This window comes from Choloepus didactylus, chromosome 17, assembly GCF_015220235.1.
Source record: "Choloepus didactylus isolate mChoDid1 chromosome 17, mChoDid1.pri, whole genome shotgun sequence".
Taxonomy (NCBI): Eukaryota; Metazoa; Chordata; class Mammalia; order Pilosa; family Megalonychidae; genus Choloepus; species Choloepus didactylus.
In genome coordinates, this window is record NC_051323.1 from 16,715,257 (window position 1) to 16,732,828 (window position 17,572).

Genomic DNA, 17,572 nt, shown 5'->3' on the forward strand with positions numbered 1-17,572 from the left:
TTAAGTTTTGTCCCCATTTTTCTAGTCATCCATTCATACACTGAATAAAGGGAGTGCAATCCACAAGGTTTTCACAATCGTACTCTCACCCCTTGTAAGCTACATTGTTTTACAATCATCTTCAAGAGTCAAGGCTACTGGGTTGGAGTTTGGTAGTTTCAGGTTTTTACTTCTAGCTATTCCAATATATTAAAACCTAAAAAGTGTTATCTATACAGTGTGTGAGAATGTCCACCAGAGTGACCTCTCGACTCCATTTGAAATCCCTCAGCCACTGAAGCTTTATTTCGTTTCATTTCACATCCCCCTTTTGGTCAAGAAGATGTTCTCAATCCCACGATGCTGGGTCCAGATTCATCCCCGGGAGCCATATCCTGCATTGCCAGGGAGATTTACATCCCTGGGAGTCAGGTCCCACGTAGTGGGGAGGGCAGTGAGTTCACCCGCCAAGGTGACTTAGAGAGAGAGAGCCACATGTGAGCAACAGAGAGGCACTCAGGGGGAGAAAAAGCCCATGTTCTTTTAATCCACTCTTGTGGGGGCGGAACTATGGTGGGTAGGACCTTTTGATCAGGTTGTTTCCATGGAGATGTGACCCTGCCCATTCAAGGTGGATCTTAATCCCCTTGCTGGAGCCCTCTGTGAGAGGATAAAAGGCAGAGACATCTTGAAGAGAGCTTAAAGAAACTTACAGAAAAAATGTCCAGAGACATTCTGGAGGGAGAGCCATTCTGAAACCAGAAGCTAGGAGTGCAGGGCCAGCAGACGTCACCATGTGCCTTCCCACGTGACAGAGGAACCCTGGATGCCATCAGCCTGTACTCAGAGAAGGTCTCTATGTCTTGATGCCTTAATTTGGATATTTTCATGGCCTTAGAACTATAAATTTGTGACCTAATAAATCCCCATTGAAAAGCCAACCCATTTCTGGTATATTGCATTCCAGCAGCTTAGAAAACCAGAACACCCCTGTTAAAAAAAAGTGACCCTCAGGATAAACACAAAGATAGGAACTGAGTGAAGCAGCTCCACCTCCGGATCTGTGAACAAAGGGAAAAGACTGGTGCAATTTGGACGCTTGAAAGAGACGTCCTGCAAAGCAGGGAGCAAGACCTCCCAGGAGGGGCACCTGCGTGGTATCTCCGAGGCTGGGGCTGGGTGTGTGGGGGAAAAACTGGAACTGGAACTGACTACTACTGGAATGGACTGTCACTGTAAGGTGAAGAGTCACTGCCGAGGTGATGCTCACAGGCGCAAGAAGCAGACAGGAAGGAGCAAGTCCCATCTTCTTCCTCCAGCCTAGCAACCTCCTCTTGGCAGAGCCCAACATGGAGCCATCTGGCCATGGAGATGTGTGGGGTTTGCAGAGCTGCAGCCCCAGCATCACGGAGTCTAGAAGAGCAGGGCTGACAGGGGAGTGAATCTCCCTGGCAATGCAGAATATGACTCCCGGGGAGGAATGTAGATCTCGCATCGTGGGACGGAGAACATCTTCTTGACCAAAAGGGGGATGTGAAAGGAAATGAAATAAGCTTCAGTGGCAGAGAGATTCCAAAAGGAGCCGAGAGGTCACTCTGGTGGGCACTCTTACGCACAATTTAGACAACCCTTTTTAGGTTCTAAAGAATTGGGGTAGCTGGTGGTGGATACCTGAAACGATCGAACTACAACCCAGAACCCATGAATCTCAAAGACAATTGTATAAAAATGCAGCTTATGAGGGGTGACAATGGGATTGGGAAAGCCATAAGGACCACACTCCACTTTGTCTAGTTTATGGATGGATGAGTAGAAAAATAGGGGAAGGAAACAAACAGACAAAGGTACCCAGTGTTCTTTTTTACTTTAATTGCTCTTTTTCACTTTAATTATTATTCTTGTTATTTTTGTGTGTGTTAATGAAGGTGTCATGGATTGATTTAGGTGATGAATGTACAACCATGTAATGATACTGGGAACAATCGAATGTACGATTTGTTTTGTATGACTGCGTGGTATGTGAATATATCTCAATAAAATGAAGATTTAAAAAAAAAAAAAAGAGGGGGGCTGAGCTGAGAGACATAAGATTAATAACCAGCATGGGGAGTCCAAACAAGATGATAATGGTAGGCACCCCCCACCCCATCCCCACACCTGGGCACCCACACTCACACCTGCCCTTTCTCTGGTGCAAACCATCTAATGTTTACTTAGTTCTTTACACTTTACAAAGAGCTTTCTTATGTTACCTCATTTAAAGGCAGGTGAGGTAGCTGGGGGATCTCACCAGATGTGCAGCTACAGAACTGTGTTCTGGTACTGCCAAGTGAGGAGAATGGGCGATGGCCCCAAAAGTCTAGTTTCTTGGCCCCGGCTTTGGCCCTGAGCTCCTGTTCCCTTGGTCTGGAGCGGCCTAGTGGATGGGGCCCCGGGCTTCCCCCACCAGACCTGTGCATTTCCCTAGGTCTGGAAGTTTCCAGTATGTGCCTCAGGCACAGGTAGAAGCCAAACGGTGAGCCTGCCCTCCAGCCCTGTTTCAGCCAGAACATCTCCACAACGATTTGTCTTTCATAATGGGTTTCCAGGTAAGATTATGCTTTAAGAGGAGGTTCTGCCATGAATGAGTGCTTAAAACCCCTGCCCTAGAGGGAGAATCCTTCAAACTCCTAGGCCAGATGGGCCTTGTCCTTTCACTTCCCCTACCCTCTGCTCTTGGCCTCATCACAGGCGTCCTCTCCCTACCAGCACAAGGCAGAGCCATTTCTGTCTGTCCCCTTCCAAGGTTACTTCCCCAGACCTCTTAATCAAGCTTATCCCTTCAAAATCATTTTGATGGGTGCCCTGATGTGTGAATGGTCTGTGCCTGCCTGCATGTACATATACTTTGGGGTATTATCTTTTGCTCATTTGTTGACTGGTGTGTTTTCCACAAGAAGCCTTTTGATCCAACCTAGAGAAGGGGAAGGGTAGGGAAAGAGGTAACTCAGTAGGAAAGAATGAATAGTATTTTCCCCTTTTCCAAGTGGATCCCAGACCTGCACCTGGCTCTAACATTTGCAAGAGAATCAAGGGAGGGAGCTGGCCCATACTCACCCCGGTCTCCTCCCACCCCATCCTGCAGGCAGCAGGCATTGGACAAACAACCCATCCTGCATGCTCAAGCTCCACCCAAAGGCTCCCTGCAAATAGCCACCCCTTAGCCACCTCTGAGGTCTAGGTGAGCAAATCACACAAGGACAGATGGGAAAGAGGCTCAGGCAGGCCCCGAAGAGGCTGTGGCATTTGGGTGGGGAATTCGGGGTCCCAGTACTCAGGCGTGGCCCAAAGGGAGGACCAATTCTGGGTGGCACGCCCATGTGTGTCTCCCTTAGACATAGGTCCGGAGGTGTTCCATTCAGGCCACGGGGACCTCAGGGACTCCAGCAGGACACGGTGGAGGAGGGGACTCTCGAGAGATGAACACTGGCCTACTCCCTGTCTGGTTCATGGGAAGAGGAGAGAGGATAGCTTGTTACAAATTAATTCTAAGAAAGCAGAAAGCAGAAATGGGATGCTACTCCATCTTGTTGCACTCACCAATTTTGGGTCTCTTCCCAGCTTCCCCCACTCCACCCTCCACTTCCATACACATTGAGCTCTTGAGTCCGCTGCCCCCAATTTAACACTTTTTTTTTTTTTTTTTTTTACTTTTTACTATGGAGAATTTCAGGCATGCAAAAGTAGACAGACTATTCTCATGAACCCCCAGGGACCCACTGCCAAGGTTCAACAATCATCCACTCACAGCCAATTTTGTTTTATCCAAAACTCCTACTTACTCTTTCCCACCCATAACATTTTGAGGCAAATCAAAAAGCCATTTTGTTTCATCTACTGATATTTCAGTGTATATCTCTAAAAGACAGGGCTTTTAAAAAGTATTACCTTGTACCTTTAACACACATAAAAGGAGAGGAATTCCTTAACACTGTTAATCAAACATCCAGTGGCGCTCTCATTTCTAAGTGTCTCAAAAATTTTGCCCTGGGAGTGGTACTGCAGAAACACACCCAGAGGGCCAGACAACAGGTGGACCCAGCTATGGCCAGAACCAGGCAGGTGTCAAACAGAGAAAGAAATCACAGGAGATACCCAGGAGGCCTGAGAGCTGTGGGCAAGTGCTAAGCAGAGGGGGATGAAATCCTCTTCCACTCCTTCCCAGAGAGACGGAAAGATGAGGTTCAGGTAAAAAGGTGTTGTCAGAGAATGGCCAGATCAATTTTTCTTCTTGGAAGTTGGGCAGTTCTTCTTATCAGCAAGCAGAAGTGTCAACTTGACAGGTTCTGAGGTTGAGATTTCACTTAGAAATGAGGGCACCACACCTTCGGAATGATGAGTGGGGAGAAGAGCATTGTGAGGGTTGGATTTGGTAAATGAATCAGTGTTAAGACCCAGCCCTGCCCCTTTGGGTAAGCTAGAGATACGAGGGAAAACCTGTGGACTTTGTCCTCCCAAACCTGGGCCTCCAGTGTAACCTTCAGCAAGCCAGTTAACCTTTCTGAGCCCGCTCCCTCATCTTTAAAACTATAAGATGGGGAAAGTAAACTCTCCCTCCAAAGGATTAGACCCAGCAGTGCATGGAAATGTCAAGTCAGTGCTTAGTGTTTAGTCAGAATGAGCGCTCAGTGACTTGTGGGCTCCTTCCCCACCCTCTGTCCTCTCTTTGGACATCAAGATCCCATCATACACATGGCCAAAGAGAGGGCATCCAAAGGGGATCACTGATGACCAAGATTCTCACTCTTCTGTCTACCATACCACGTGGGCCGAATGGCCTTAGCACTGGTGGCATTTTAGTTTCCTGGGCTGCTCAAGCAAATACTATGTGCTCCAGTTTGCTCAAGCTGCCATTATGCGAAACACCAGAAATGGATTAGCTTTTTTAAAGGGGATTTATTATATTACAAATTTACAGTTCTAAGGCCATAAAAGTGTCCATACTAAGGCATCAACAAGAGGATACCTTCCCTGAAGAAAGGCCGATGGCATCTGGAACACCTCTGTCAGCTGGGAAGGCACATGGCTGGCATCTGCTTGTCCTTTGTTCCTGGGTTGTGTTTCAGAAGTGGCTTTCTCCAAAATGTCTCTGGGCTTCTGTCTCTCTTAGCTTCTTTCAGCTCTCTGCTTGGTTCTCCTGGAGCATTACTCTCTAAGCATCTGGAAATCCTTTCTTACTTCTTGGGGGCAAACTCTGGGCTTCATCTCTTAGCTTACCATCTCTAAATGTCTTTCTCTCTACATTTCCCAGCATCTCCAAGCATCTGGCTCTGTGTCACCTCTTAGCTTCTCTCGGGGCAAACTCTGGATTACATATTTTAGCTTCTGTCCAAAATGTCCTTCTCAGCTTCTCTGAGCTCCCTCTCTCTGTGAGCTCTCTTAAAGGACTTCAGCGATCTAATCAAGACCCACCTGACTGGGCAGGGTCACACCTCCACGGAAATGATCTAATCAAAAGGTCTTACCTACCCTTGGGTGGGTGACATCTCCATGGAAACAACCTAACCAGAAGGTTCCACCCAACAAGATTGGATTAAAAGATCACGGCCCTTTCTCTTTCTTTCTAAGCCAACTCTGCAGGTAAACTCACTGCACTACCCTCTACATGAGACATGACTTCCAGGGGTGTAAATCTCCCTGGCAATGTGGGTCATGACTCTGGGGATGACCCTGGCCCTGGTATCATGGGATTGAGGAAGACTTCTTAACCAAAATGGGGAAGAGAAATGAAACAAATAAAGTTTCAATGGCTGAGAGATTTCAAATGGAGTCAAGAGGATATTCTGGAGGTTATTCTTATGTGTAATAAATACATCCCTTTTTAGTTTTTAGTGTATTGGAATAGCTAGAAGGAAATACCTGAAACTGTTGAACGGCAACCAAGTAACCTTGATTCTTAAAGACAATTATATAACTACATAGCTTATATGGTGTGACTATGTGATTGTGAAAATCTTGTGGCTCACACTCCCTTTAGCCAGTGTATGGACAGATGAGGAGAAAACTGGGGACAAAAAGTAAACAAATAATGAGGAGGGATGAGGGGGATGGGATGTTTTGGGTGTTCTTTTTTACTTTAATTTTTATTCTTTTTCTCTTTTTTTTTTGTGGTAATGAAAATGTTTAAAATTAATTGCCATGATGAATGTACAACTGTACAGTGAACAACTGATTGTACATTTTGGATGATTAATTATATACTTTGGATGATTGTATTGTATATGAATACACCTCAATAAAGCTGAATTTAAAAAAAAAAAAATCATGGTTCTTCTGGAGTCCATAACAGCTTCAAACCAGCACACTATGAAATGGGTCAGGTTAAACAACGGGAATTTATTTGGGCCTGGAAAAAACTCCAAATCAAAGCATCATCAAGGCAATGGCTTCTTCCCAAAGACTGTGGTGTTCTGGGGCTGACTGCTCGTGACCCTTGGTCCTCAGGCTGTCACATAGCAAGGCACATGGCAGTGTCTCCCGGTCTCTCCCTTCTCTTCTGGGTTCCACTGATGTCCAGTTTCTGGCTGCTACTCCTGTGGGTTTCTCTCTGCATGTCTCAATTTCACTCTGCTTATAAAGGACTCCAGTTCTAGGATAACACTCATCCTAACTAAGGTGGGCCCCATTTTCTTAACTGAAGCAACCTCATCAAAAGGTCCTACTTACAATGGGTTCACACTCACAGGGATGGATTAGATTTAAGAGCATGTTTTCCTGGAGTACATACAGCTTCAAACCACCACACTCTTTAATGAACCCTATGAGGTCATCACTAGTATTATCCCCATGAGGAAACTGAGGCAGAGAGGCTAAATAACTCGGTCAAGGCCCTGGTGTCCAGGATGAGTGGGGAAGGAAGCAAAGCCAGGAGCAACTGATGTATTAGAAGAAAAGAAAAGACTCTAGAGTCTGCAGGACTTACAGATATCACTAGCTAGAGAGGAAGTGGAAGTGTGATTGAGCCAGAAGGACAGGAGATGGGTGGAACAGCTCCCAGGGGTGGGACAGATGGTAAGGCTGGGCTGGGGCTTGGAAGTCAGAGCTTTGAGGAAGATCAGGCCAGCTGTGGCTGCCACTGAGGCCAGGATGAGGACGGCAACGCATGGGGAGGATGGGGGAAGCGCACCTAATTGGCTAACAAGCAAATGGAGCACAGTGAAAACCAAAGCTCCCGCTATTCAGAAATCCCGGCAGTCAGGCAAGATCAGGGAAGTTGGTCAATAAGAATAAGGGTCCCAAGGCCAAGACTGCAGTTGGGGGATTCCTGAGACCTAGTGCCACTGGGGCCATGGCACTTTTCCAGCAGCAAGGCTGGCACACCAGCTGACCAAAAAGGCAGCCAATAACAAGAATGGATTACCAAAAATGCCCAGGGTGGACTGCCTGGAGAGGGGGCGGGGGCAGGGAAAAGGCTGACATCTCCCTTCTTACTGCTCCTCCCTTAGCCACCCACTGCTGAGTGTCCTTGTCACCAACCCCTTCGTGCTCCCAATCCTTTGGCTTCCCCTGCCAGCCTGGAGGTTTCTGGAAGGTAGACACTTTCTCTTTTTCACCGATGCACCCCCAGCACGAAGCAAGGTGTCTGGCACATAGTAGGTGCTTAATAAATGTGGCTTGGCTGGCTGGACACAGGATGCCTGAGTCTCTAACCCTACCTGGGCCACACCTGAGGGCCCTCCCTATAAAATGTATGACACCTAGCGAGTGTGCTAGATAAGCCACGCGTTTGCTGGTACCGCTACTATGACAGATGAACAAAAATTTCTGTGTGCGCGTGTCGCAGCTGGCATCCAGTCGCCAGGAAAAAATGGGACTCACCCGTTTGTTTAGCACCCGAGACTTAAATACCGCCCAAGAGGCACTGGAAGGCGGCATCCCCCCACCCCCTAATTATAACATTCCTAAGATACCTGCGAGTAGACCCAGAACGCAGGGAAGCGACGCACCCCAGACGCAGGGTGCGCGTCAATCCCGCCGCCCCGTCGACCCCTCCGCGGGGACGCGCCGCCGAGCCGGGCCCTGCGTGCGCGCGACCGTGAACACTCTGGGGGCGCGGGGACCCCGCGGCTGCACTCCAGGCTCCCAGCACTTCGCAGCGGCGGACGCCCCCTGGGGGCCATCTCGAGATCGGCGGGGATGGCCGCGAGCGTAACGGATGGGACCGGAAGGTGGGATCGTTCCTTCTACTTTATTCACTCAACGTTCAGCAATGATGGGAAAGTTTGGGTAAGGGGTGGTGGCCACAGCTTAAGTCACGTGCCCCCCAGTCCCCCTCCCCCTCAAACAGCTAGCAAGAGAGTACCCACTCTATAGATTTCAGGTCTGGTCTGCCCAGCTGCAGGGTGGACCCAAACTGATGGAGGATCTGTCATAAAATTTTTCCACCTTCTTTGAGACAGGAAAAGGGGCATGTTGCAGAGTCTTGCACTCAGTCAAATGCTTCTGCCTGCAAGCCACGCACATCTGCTCTGCTCACATTTTGTTGTCTAAAGCAAGCCACACGGCCACACCCAACTTAAAGCAGGGTGGGAAATGCAAGCCCACCATGGGCCAGAAGAAAACAACCAAAATATTTGTGAACAGCTCTGAAAACTGTCCCACACCATCTTCAACTACTCTCTTTCCCTCCCTCTCCACATGCAATTCAGCTGCAAAACTTGTTTCACTTTTGAAAAAGTATCCAATAGCTGACCTCCTCTAACCGCATCTACCAAAAGATTTTTCACCTGGATAATTGCAATGACTTCTTCACTGGGCTTTCTTTGTCCACTGCAGCCTATTCTCCACCCAGCCTCCAAGTGACTCTTTTAAACATGTCACTCCTCTTCTCAAACCCCTCCAACATTTCCCATTGAGTCCTTACAATGACTTCTGACATAAACCATCTCCCACCATCTTATCCCTTGCCCATTCCCCTCCAGCCACACTGGGTCCCTGGCTGGTCCAAGCACACCAACCATGCCCATCCTCAAAGCATGCCATTCCTTCTGTCTGGAATTCTCTGCCTGGAGACCTCGTGACTTTTTCCTCCAGGTCTCTGCTCAACTAGCTCCTCTTTGCAAAGGACTTACCTGACCACCTGATCACTTGCTATAAAATACCACACACACACACACACACACACACACACACACACACACACACACACACACCAGCCCTCCCTACACCTCTCCCTGCTTTATTTCTCTCCATAGCACTTGGCACTGCCTGGCATTCCATATATTGGGCTTGTCTCCCAGGCTAGAATATACATTTTATGTGGACAGGAATTTTTGTATTGTCACCACAGTTTCTCCAGTGCCTAAAGAACAACTGAGAGGCAGAGAGAGTTCTATAACATGTGTTGAATTAGACAAACTTAGGCCCAAAGCTGATCGGTGCAGAGCTTGAAAGAGCCTGTCCAGGCTCTGACTAATATGAGTCACCTCTCAAGGTCATGTTAGGGCACAGACTGATTTTCTACCTCATCTTCCCGACCTCTCAACTTTGGAAACTCCCAAGCTTTAATGGGTAAATCTCTCTTATTTATGCTCATTTCTTGGGTGATCTCACCAAGTTCCATGATTTTAATACAATTACAAATTTAGGGATCCTTAATTTTTGTCTCTAGCCTCTATACTCTCCTGAACCACCATCTCACGTAATCAATACATCTGTCCAGATATCAAATAAGCATCTCCAATTTAACATGCCTCACTGCAAAACTTTTCCCCTCCCTTCCTTTTTCTTTATCTCTCTTTTTTACTTCTTAAACAGGGAATTCACAAAAACAGATAGAATGTTATAACCAACCCCCCAGGTTCCCACTACCCAGATTCAAAGAATATTGAAACAGCTGACCTTATCTTGCCTCCATGCCCCCCAAACCCCACCATATTATTTTGAAACAAGTTCCAAACATAGATGTTGCATCATTTCATCTATGTCTATCTCAGTGTGTATCACTAAAAGAGAAAGACTCAGTTTTAAACATTAGCATCACACCATATTGCATCCATAAAAAATAACTATAATTCCTTAATGTCACCAAGTAGCTAGTCAGTGTTCAAATTCCCAATTGTCTCACAATTTTTTTGTAAGTTTGTTTGAATCAGGATCCAAGTAAGATGTGCACACTGTGATTGGTCAAAATGTCTTAAGTGTCTTTCAATTTATAGGTTCCCCCTGCCTCTTTTGTCTTTTCAATTTATTTGTTGAAACAGGTTGTTTGTCCAGCAGTGTCACTCATTTAGAATCTTACTGATTGTACCCCACTGTGTAGTTTAACAGGTCCACAAGTGCTCTACACCATCTGCAAATTGGGAGTTGGATTCTAGAGTCTTGACCAAACTCAAGTGTGATTTCTTAGCCAGACTTCTTCATAAGTGATGGTATATCGTCCATCAGGAGGCACATAATATCTGCTGCTCTCTTTCTTGACACTTAAAGAGCAGCTTATGCTCACTGCCCGAGCCCGTTACCTCATTAGGGTTTCCAATTGGTGATACTCACATTTGATCATTCATCTTCATTCATTAGCTGGAATACATCTATAAAGAGAAATGACCCCTCATTTGCTATTTGGTTACCCTGAGGTATTGTTTGTTTGGGAAAGGCAGGATAAATGATTCTTTCCCTCTATTAGCCAGTTTTCAAAATAATGAGTTGGTTCCCTATCATTCTCCAACAGAGACCAATTAAGAGATGAATTTCAGTATCATCACAAACTCAGAGATACAAAAATATTTGATGATGTCCCAATCCACTGCAGTTTTCATCCTTATCAGTGCTAAAACTATCCCATCTTTAGCAAGTGGGAAGCTCTTCAAGTTGGCCATTTAGTCCTTTTGAGAGGACCCCAATCATCTTTGATAGCTTCCTTGCCATCTGGTAAGACAAGATGCTCCCAGCTCATCTCGTCCACTTATTGCCACAGACCTGGGCTCAGCAAGCCTGGGAAATGGTGTTTCAAGTCTATAATCTTGCTGCTGGGTTGGTTCAACATAGGTCTCTTGATTTTCTGCTCAAAATCTCCTCCTCCCCCAGTCTTCCCCATCACAGAGGATGGCAACTCCATCCTTACAGTAGCTCAGGCCAAAAACCTTGGAGTCACCCTTGGTCCTCTCTTTCCTTCACACCCCATATGCATTCTATCAGCACATCTGTCACCTTTACCTTCAGAACATATCCAGAGTCTGACACCTTCTTACCACTGACATTGTCACCGCCCTGCTCTATCACCTCTAATTTATTGCAATAGCCACATAGTTAGTGTTTTTTTTTTTTGCCTACCTATGACTATTCTCTGCACAGTAGCCATAAAAACATAACTCAGATCTTGGTACTACTTTGCTCAAAACCATTCCAATAGCTTCTCATTTCACTTGGGAAAAAATCCAAAAGCCTCACAATGGTCTCTAACACCTTATGCAATCTGGTTTCCAACTACCTTCCTATCTCCTTCCTCTCTCCCCTTTGCTCCCACTGCCCAACACCCCCACCTCCATGCTGTTCCTCAAAATGCCAAGCCACCTTCTTACTCAGAGCCTCTGCTCCTGCCCTGCCTTTGGCCTCAAAGCTCTTCCCCCAGGTTTCCACTCGGCTCCTCCCTCACATCCCAAGGTTTCCCCATCTTTGCTTTGTCAGAAAATCCTACCTTGGCTCCCATGTATAAAATAGCCATACCAGCCCACATCTTCATTCTCCATCCTCTTATCCTAACTTTTTTCTTTTTGGCACCAATCACACGTGGCATAATGTATGTTATATTCATTCTCTCGCTACTTGAATGTAAGCAGGGGTTTGTCTATTTTGTTCACTGCTGTGTCCCCCAGTACCTAAAACAGAAGCCCTAGTAACTGCTCAATCAATGTTTATTGAATGACTGAATGAATGAGCAAATTAAGGCAAAGGTGTGGAGGGAACACATGGGGAAGAGGTTGGGCATCAAGGGTAATTTGCTAAGTATGGAGTTCCTGGGGCCCCTGTGGAAGGGCTGAAAGGATGCAAGGAGTGAAGGATCAGATGAGGGAGAGAAAGTACAAGCAACATGAGGATCTGGGGGCCTTAGAAGAGAGAAGGCCTCCAGGAAGCAAATGTGTGCACTACCGACTGATGAATGCAGGGTGCCATGTGTGGTGACCTTTCCCTTCAGATTTGAAACAGGGCAGAGGCTTGGCCTAAGAGACAGAGGACTTGGCTCTCCCAGTTTGGGGAGGTTTCTGCCCAGCAACTGCAGACGCTGATACCTGGCTTGGGACAGGGAGGGACCTGGAAGCCTTTTATTTAGCCTCAGGGAAAGCGGTGATCCCCAACTTCACTCTGCCTGGTGTGGCATTGCCAACGGGGACTATCACAGAGCTCCCCCTTCCCTAAGCTACAAAAGTCTCCCTCATCTATTAGACTCCTCAGGTTTCAGCACTGAACCATGAGCAAGGAAATTTATTCCAGAGAGCTGGATGGGGCGATGATATAAAGACAAAACAAACAGTGTAAAAGGGAGAAAAGTAAGCATTCCTGGGTTTTCATAAATACAGGAGAACAAGGGAACACAGAAAGCTCTGTGTTCAGCTGGATGCCAAACAAAACTCAGCCAGGACCTTGAAAGCCTCCAGCGAAAGCCCAAGGGTGCCAGTGTGAGCCCTGCTCCCACCACAGAATGCAGGTGGAGAATTTAAATCATTGGCTTACAATAACCCCAAAGGAGAGCAGTGGCTTTTCTTTTAGAGTGTCGGGTGTGGACCACTGGCCTTGGGAAGCCTCTCCATCTCTTTCCGACGAGCGGCTCTCTTTAGTGGCAGACTCGGGTTTTCCAGGGCGCCGATGTAAGAGGTGACAAAGGAGTCCGGCTGGCGTGGACAGGGCCCTGTGCATGCTCGCCGGGCAAAACCCCCCTGCCTGCTCTCCCTGCGCCCCCCTACCTTGCCCCTGCTTCCCCCGAGTCCATCTTCTGGAAAGGACCAGCCTTCCGAGCAACTTCTCCTTCTTTTCCTCCTCCCTTCAAATATTGTCTATGACACGGGAAACAAAGGAAACACAGAGATGAAGATTTTAAACTAATCTGCCTATTTGAGGGAACCTAAATCAAGACCACGCATGGTCTAAGCCTAGAGCGGCCCCCTGTGAATCACCCGCCCAGGGGAGATTTAGGGGCAGAGGCGGCAGTTCCCGGATGAAGCCTCAAGAGGGCGCTGTGGACAGCCCAGCCTGGGATAGGCATTTGCCAAACGAGCCCCGGCGCCGCCTGCAGGGGCGCCGTCTCCCCCAGCTGGGCCCAGAAAGCAGCGGGGACTCCATGGGCGGAAGACTAGAAGCCCTTTCCCAAGGGGCTCCGGCTTGTGTCCTCCCCAGGGACTCCAGCACGACCCTGGGGGGCATAAGAAAACCCCAGCTCATCTCCCTAGTGAGAGCTCAGAACTACATTTAATTTGGTTTCAGTATTATGGCAGTCCTTATATTCAAGCGATGTGAAGCAAATTTATACTCGTTTCGTGCATCATGTATATTCACTAGATGATACACAATATGCAATCTCGGTTTCCCAGTCTTTAGGGCAGCATCTGGGGGCTTAGAAATGTGTAGAAAGTTGCCAATGAAGGGTTGCTTGGTCCTGTCAGAAGAACTACCCTCCTGGGAGGGAACAGGGAACAGGACCCCTGTGGCCATCTGGCTCCCCCAGGGTGAGGACGTTCCTGGCACGACTGAAAAATAGGAAAATAGAAAGGCTCCAAGGCCGAGCGTTACCCCAGTCCCCAGAGCCAGCAGGCAGCTGCGGAGGACGGTTCAGGCATTTCCTACCACTGATTAAGAAGGAAAACATTTAATAAAACAGAGCACACGCGTTTGTTTTTCAGCCCGCCTGAAGTGTGGGCACTGCCAAGGGCACTGATTCTTGTTTATTTCCACACTCCGAGTGGCCGTGTCATATCTGCTTTCCCTGGAAGCGGGCTTGCAGCCTAGAGAACAGAGCAGGACGGGAGAATGAAAAGCATTTATTGCCCAACAAAAGAATGAAAAAGGCCACGTCCACTCCCGAAGATGCAGTGAGGCAGCCTCCCGCTCCCCGCTGGTGGGTGGGATCAGACACCCCCTTATGGCCCGGGTTTGGGAAGTTCCCTGATTTTCAGGCAACCACGCCAGGGGCAGATGGAGCTTACAAGTAACAGAATATGAACGCTCAGTCCCTCATTTTACAGAGCAGGGCGTCAAGCTGAGTCGCCCAGGCGATCAAATGCCACCCCAGGGCAGTGTGTGGCATGTAAAATCTCTGACTTGATTTCCAAGATTAAATTAATGTTTTTTCCCCTACAAAAGCAATGCCTATTCATGGTAGACCATTTGAAAGCACAGACCAGTAAAAACAACTGCTGTCCAAAAATAAGAAAATGGTGGTCAACTATCATTCTGCCATTAAGAAACCCAGAAATAACTTCTGTTGATGCTCATGAGCATATCCACAGCCACTCGGCCTCTGAGCTTGTCTCTTTTCTGCTCTTTCTCTAACTCTGTATCCAAAACCAGAGATTACACAGTTTTCAGGTACATGTACAAGGGTTTAAACAGTGCCCTTCTACTAGGCCACAAAGGATGACTTGATAAATTTGGATAGTTTAAAAAAAAAATACAACCTACTAGAAACTAAATGAGATAAGCTTTAAAAGATGAAAAAAATGTGGTTAAAAGGGGAAATTTTAAGTTTTATTTATGTTAGAGTAAGAAATTTTTAAAAGAACCATAGGAATGTGTAACACTAACAGTGAGCCCTATTGTAAACATGGACTATAGTTAATAGAACAATTATAATACTATTCTTTCATCAGCTGTAACAAATTTACCACCATACTGCAAGGTGGTAATGATGGGGGGCGGGGGGTATGGGAACTGCATTTTCTGCTTTTTTTTTTCTGTGAACCTACAAGTTAAATTTTTAAAATGCTATTTAAAAAGCAAAAAAGAAAACACATGGCAAATTACTAAGTACTTAGGATGCCAAAGAAATAGCAGTGTATTAAAATTTATGGAACTTAAAGCAGGAGATGGAAGGACATTTATAACTTCAAAGACAAGCTAAACAGTTAACTGAACAAGTTGGAAAAAGAGTAACAGGTCAAACTCAAAAAATAAGAGAGAAACAAATAGAAATATCAATGCAGCAGAGAAGGAAAAACAAAAAAAAAGTAGAAAAATTAACAAAATCAAAAGCTTCTTCTTTGGAAAGATGAATGAAAAGAAATCGGACAAGACTAATCAAGAAAAAGCGAGAAAGAGAAATTGTAAATAAATAAAATATGGACTGAAAAGGGGGAAACAATGATGGATACAACAGAGATTAAATAACAGTGCGAGAACAGGTTAACTATTCAACATGGAGGCGGCGGTCGATAAGCTGGAACTGATGTTCCAGAAAGCTGACTCGGATCTGGATTACATTCAATACAGGCTGAAATATGAAATCAAGACTAATCATTCTGATTAAATAGGTGAGAAAAATCCAATTATTCTCCTAAAGGAATTGTCAGCGATAAAGTTTTGTACCAGACTTTGCATGCATGCTTTAAACCAGTTGCTGTTGAGCAGAAAGAGACAAAGAGCCGCATCTGTGCCACTTTGAATAAGACTATGACCATGATACAAGAACTACAAAAGCCAGCACACCTGGACCTGTCACCACTGACTGAAGAAAAGTGCGGCAGAACTAATAAAATCTCATATACCAGACTTGTGAAGAAATGGACTTGCAAAAGGGGACTCTAATGGAGAAGAGATGAGTTACAGAGAGATTTAGGAAGGTGTCTAGTTAGTACTTTCTGACTGGAGGTCAGGAAATGCTGATGAGGGAGAAGAGGGTTTGTCTTGGGTGACTGCATAATCATGCCTTTCACAAAAGAGGGCAGACATTATACGAATAAAGTTCAGACAAAAGGATGGAACAGGAATAAAGGGATTTAGAAAAAAAAGAAGAATGCAAGAACAATAACTCCTTTGAGGTAGTCTTGTCAAACACTCAAATTAAATCTGACCAAGGTCTAGATTCAACTACTGATTTACAGGAAATACAGACGACAGGGGAACATGTTAGACTAGAGGTGCAATCAGCGGGAAACTCAGACAAATGACAGGATTTTTTCAGCAAGGGGGAAAACCCGAGCTGGAAGGGAAACATGAAGTTATAATGGGTCAGCCTATCACAATCTGTAAATTTGGATTCTGATTCAAACAGATAAACTTTCTAAAACATGACATTTGTAAAACAATTGGAAGTTTAAACTGCTGTGATATTGAGGAATTATTGTTATCTGGAATGACAGTGGTAATGGCATGTGACCATGTTGGAAAGAGTCCTTGTCTTTTGACGATTCATACTGGAACATTTGCAGATGTCATGATACAATGTCTCAAATTTGTTTCAAAATAATATAAGGGGATGTGGGTGGAGGTCTCGATGAAAGAAGATGGCCCCACGGTTTGATCGCTATTGAAGCAAGGTGCTCCATTAATCTAATCTGGCTACTTTTGTATATGTTTGAAGTTTTCTAAAATAAAAGTTTAAAACTATTATGGATGTCATACCAAAAAAATTTTAAATGTAGACATTATTGATAAATTTCTCGGGAAATATGAATGCCAAGTTATGGAATATTGGAATAGAGCAATAAGCACCAATGACATTGAAATGGTCATCATACCTCCCCTCCAAAAAGCCCAAGGCCGAGATGGTTTTACATCCAATTTTCAAGAGACAGATAATCATCTCATCACAAATTGTTTCAGAAAATTGTAAAAGAGGGAAAACTTCCTAGCCTTTCAGTGTGTTTGTGACACTAATTTAATCTTTATTCAAAACTGAATTGGGACAATACAAAGCAAAAAGCGTATGGGCTCATTTCGTTTATGAATGAGGCTGCAAAAATACCAAATAAAACATCAGATGAACTAATCCAGCAATGCACTAAAAATCAGATATGGTTTCTCCCATAATACGAGGAAGATACATTAGAAGCTACACTAGAGAATGCATAATCCCCCTGTCTGGGGACTAAATTACAAAGATTTTACAAAATCTTTATAGAGGAAACTTTAAAAAGTCAGATGAGATTATAGGAATACACAGGCATTCTACGCTCTTGTAAATACACGAAAGGACAATTCTATCCCCCAAATTGGTAAATTCAATGCACCGCTAATCAAAACTTAAGCTAGATTTCTCAGAGTCGATAAACTTATTCTAAAATTTACATGAAGAAATAAAGGGCCATGAAGAGTAAAGCCAAGTTTGAAAAGAGGGGAACCTTGCCCTGCTGGATGCTGAGATATCCTACAAAGCCCTGGCGACAGGGGCAGGATGCTACTGACCCAAGAACAAACAGCAGAGCAAGGGCACTGGAGGAAGGGCTCGGATTCAGACCCTTGGGAGCTTCCTATTTGTCAGGAAAGGAGCCACAGACCAGTGGGAAAGGACAGACTAGCTCACCGATGACATGAAGAAAATTACAAGGGACCCTACCTAACTCTATATAGAAAGGTGCACTCCATAAGGGCTTTATATTAACCCATTAACGTAAAAGCTAAAACTATA

At 45.6% G+C, this 17,572-nt stretch overlaps 1 protein-coding gene and 1 pseudogene across 1 annotated transcript in view; both read left to right on the forward strand.

The window, feature by feature from the left end:
• LOC119512632 (GC-rich sequence DNA-binding factor 2-like) overlaps positions 1-17,572 on the forward strand; it is a 935,299-nt gene that overhangs the window by 796,861 nt on the left and 120,866 nt on the right. The gene's annotated exons all lie outside the window — the stretch shown is intronic.
• On the forward strand, positions 15,362-15,721 carry LOC119512641 (annotated as a pseudogene).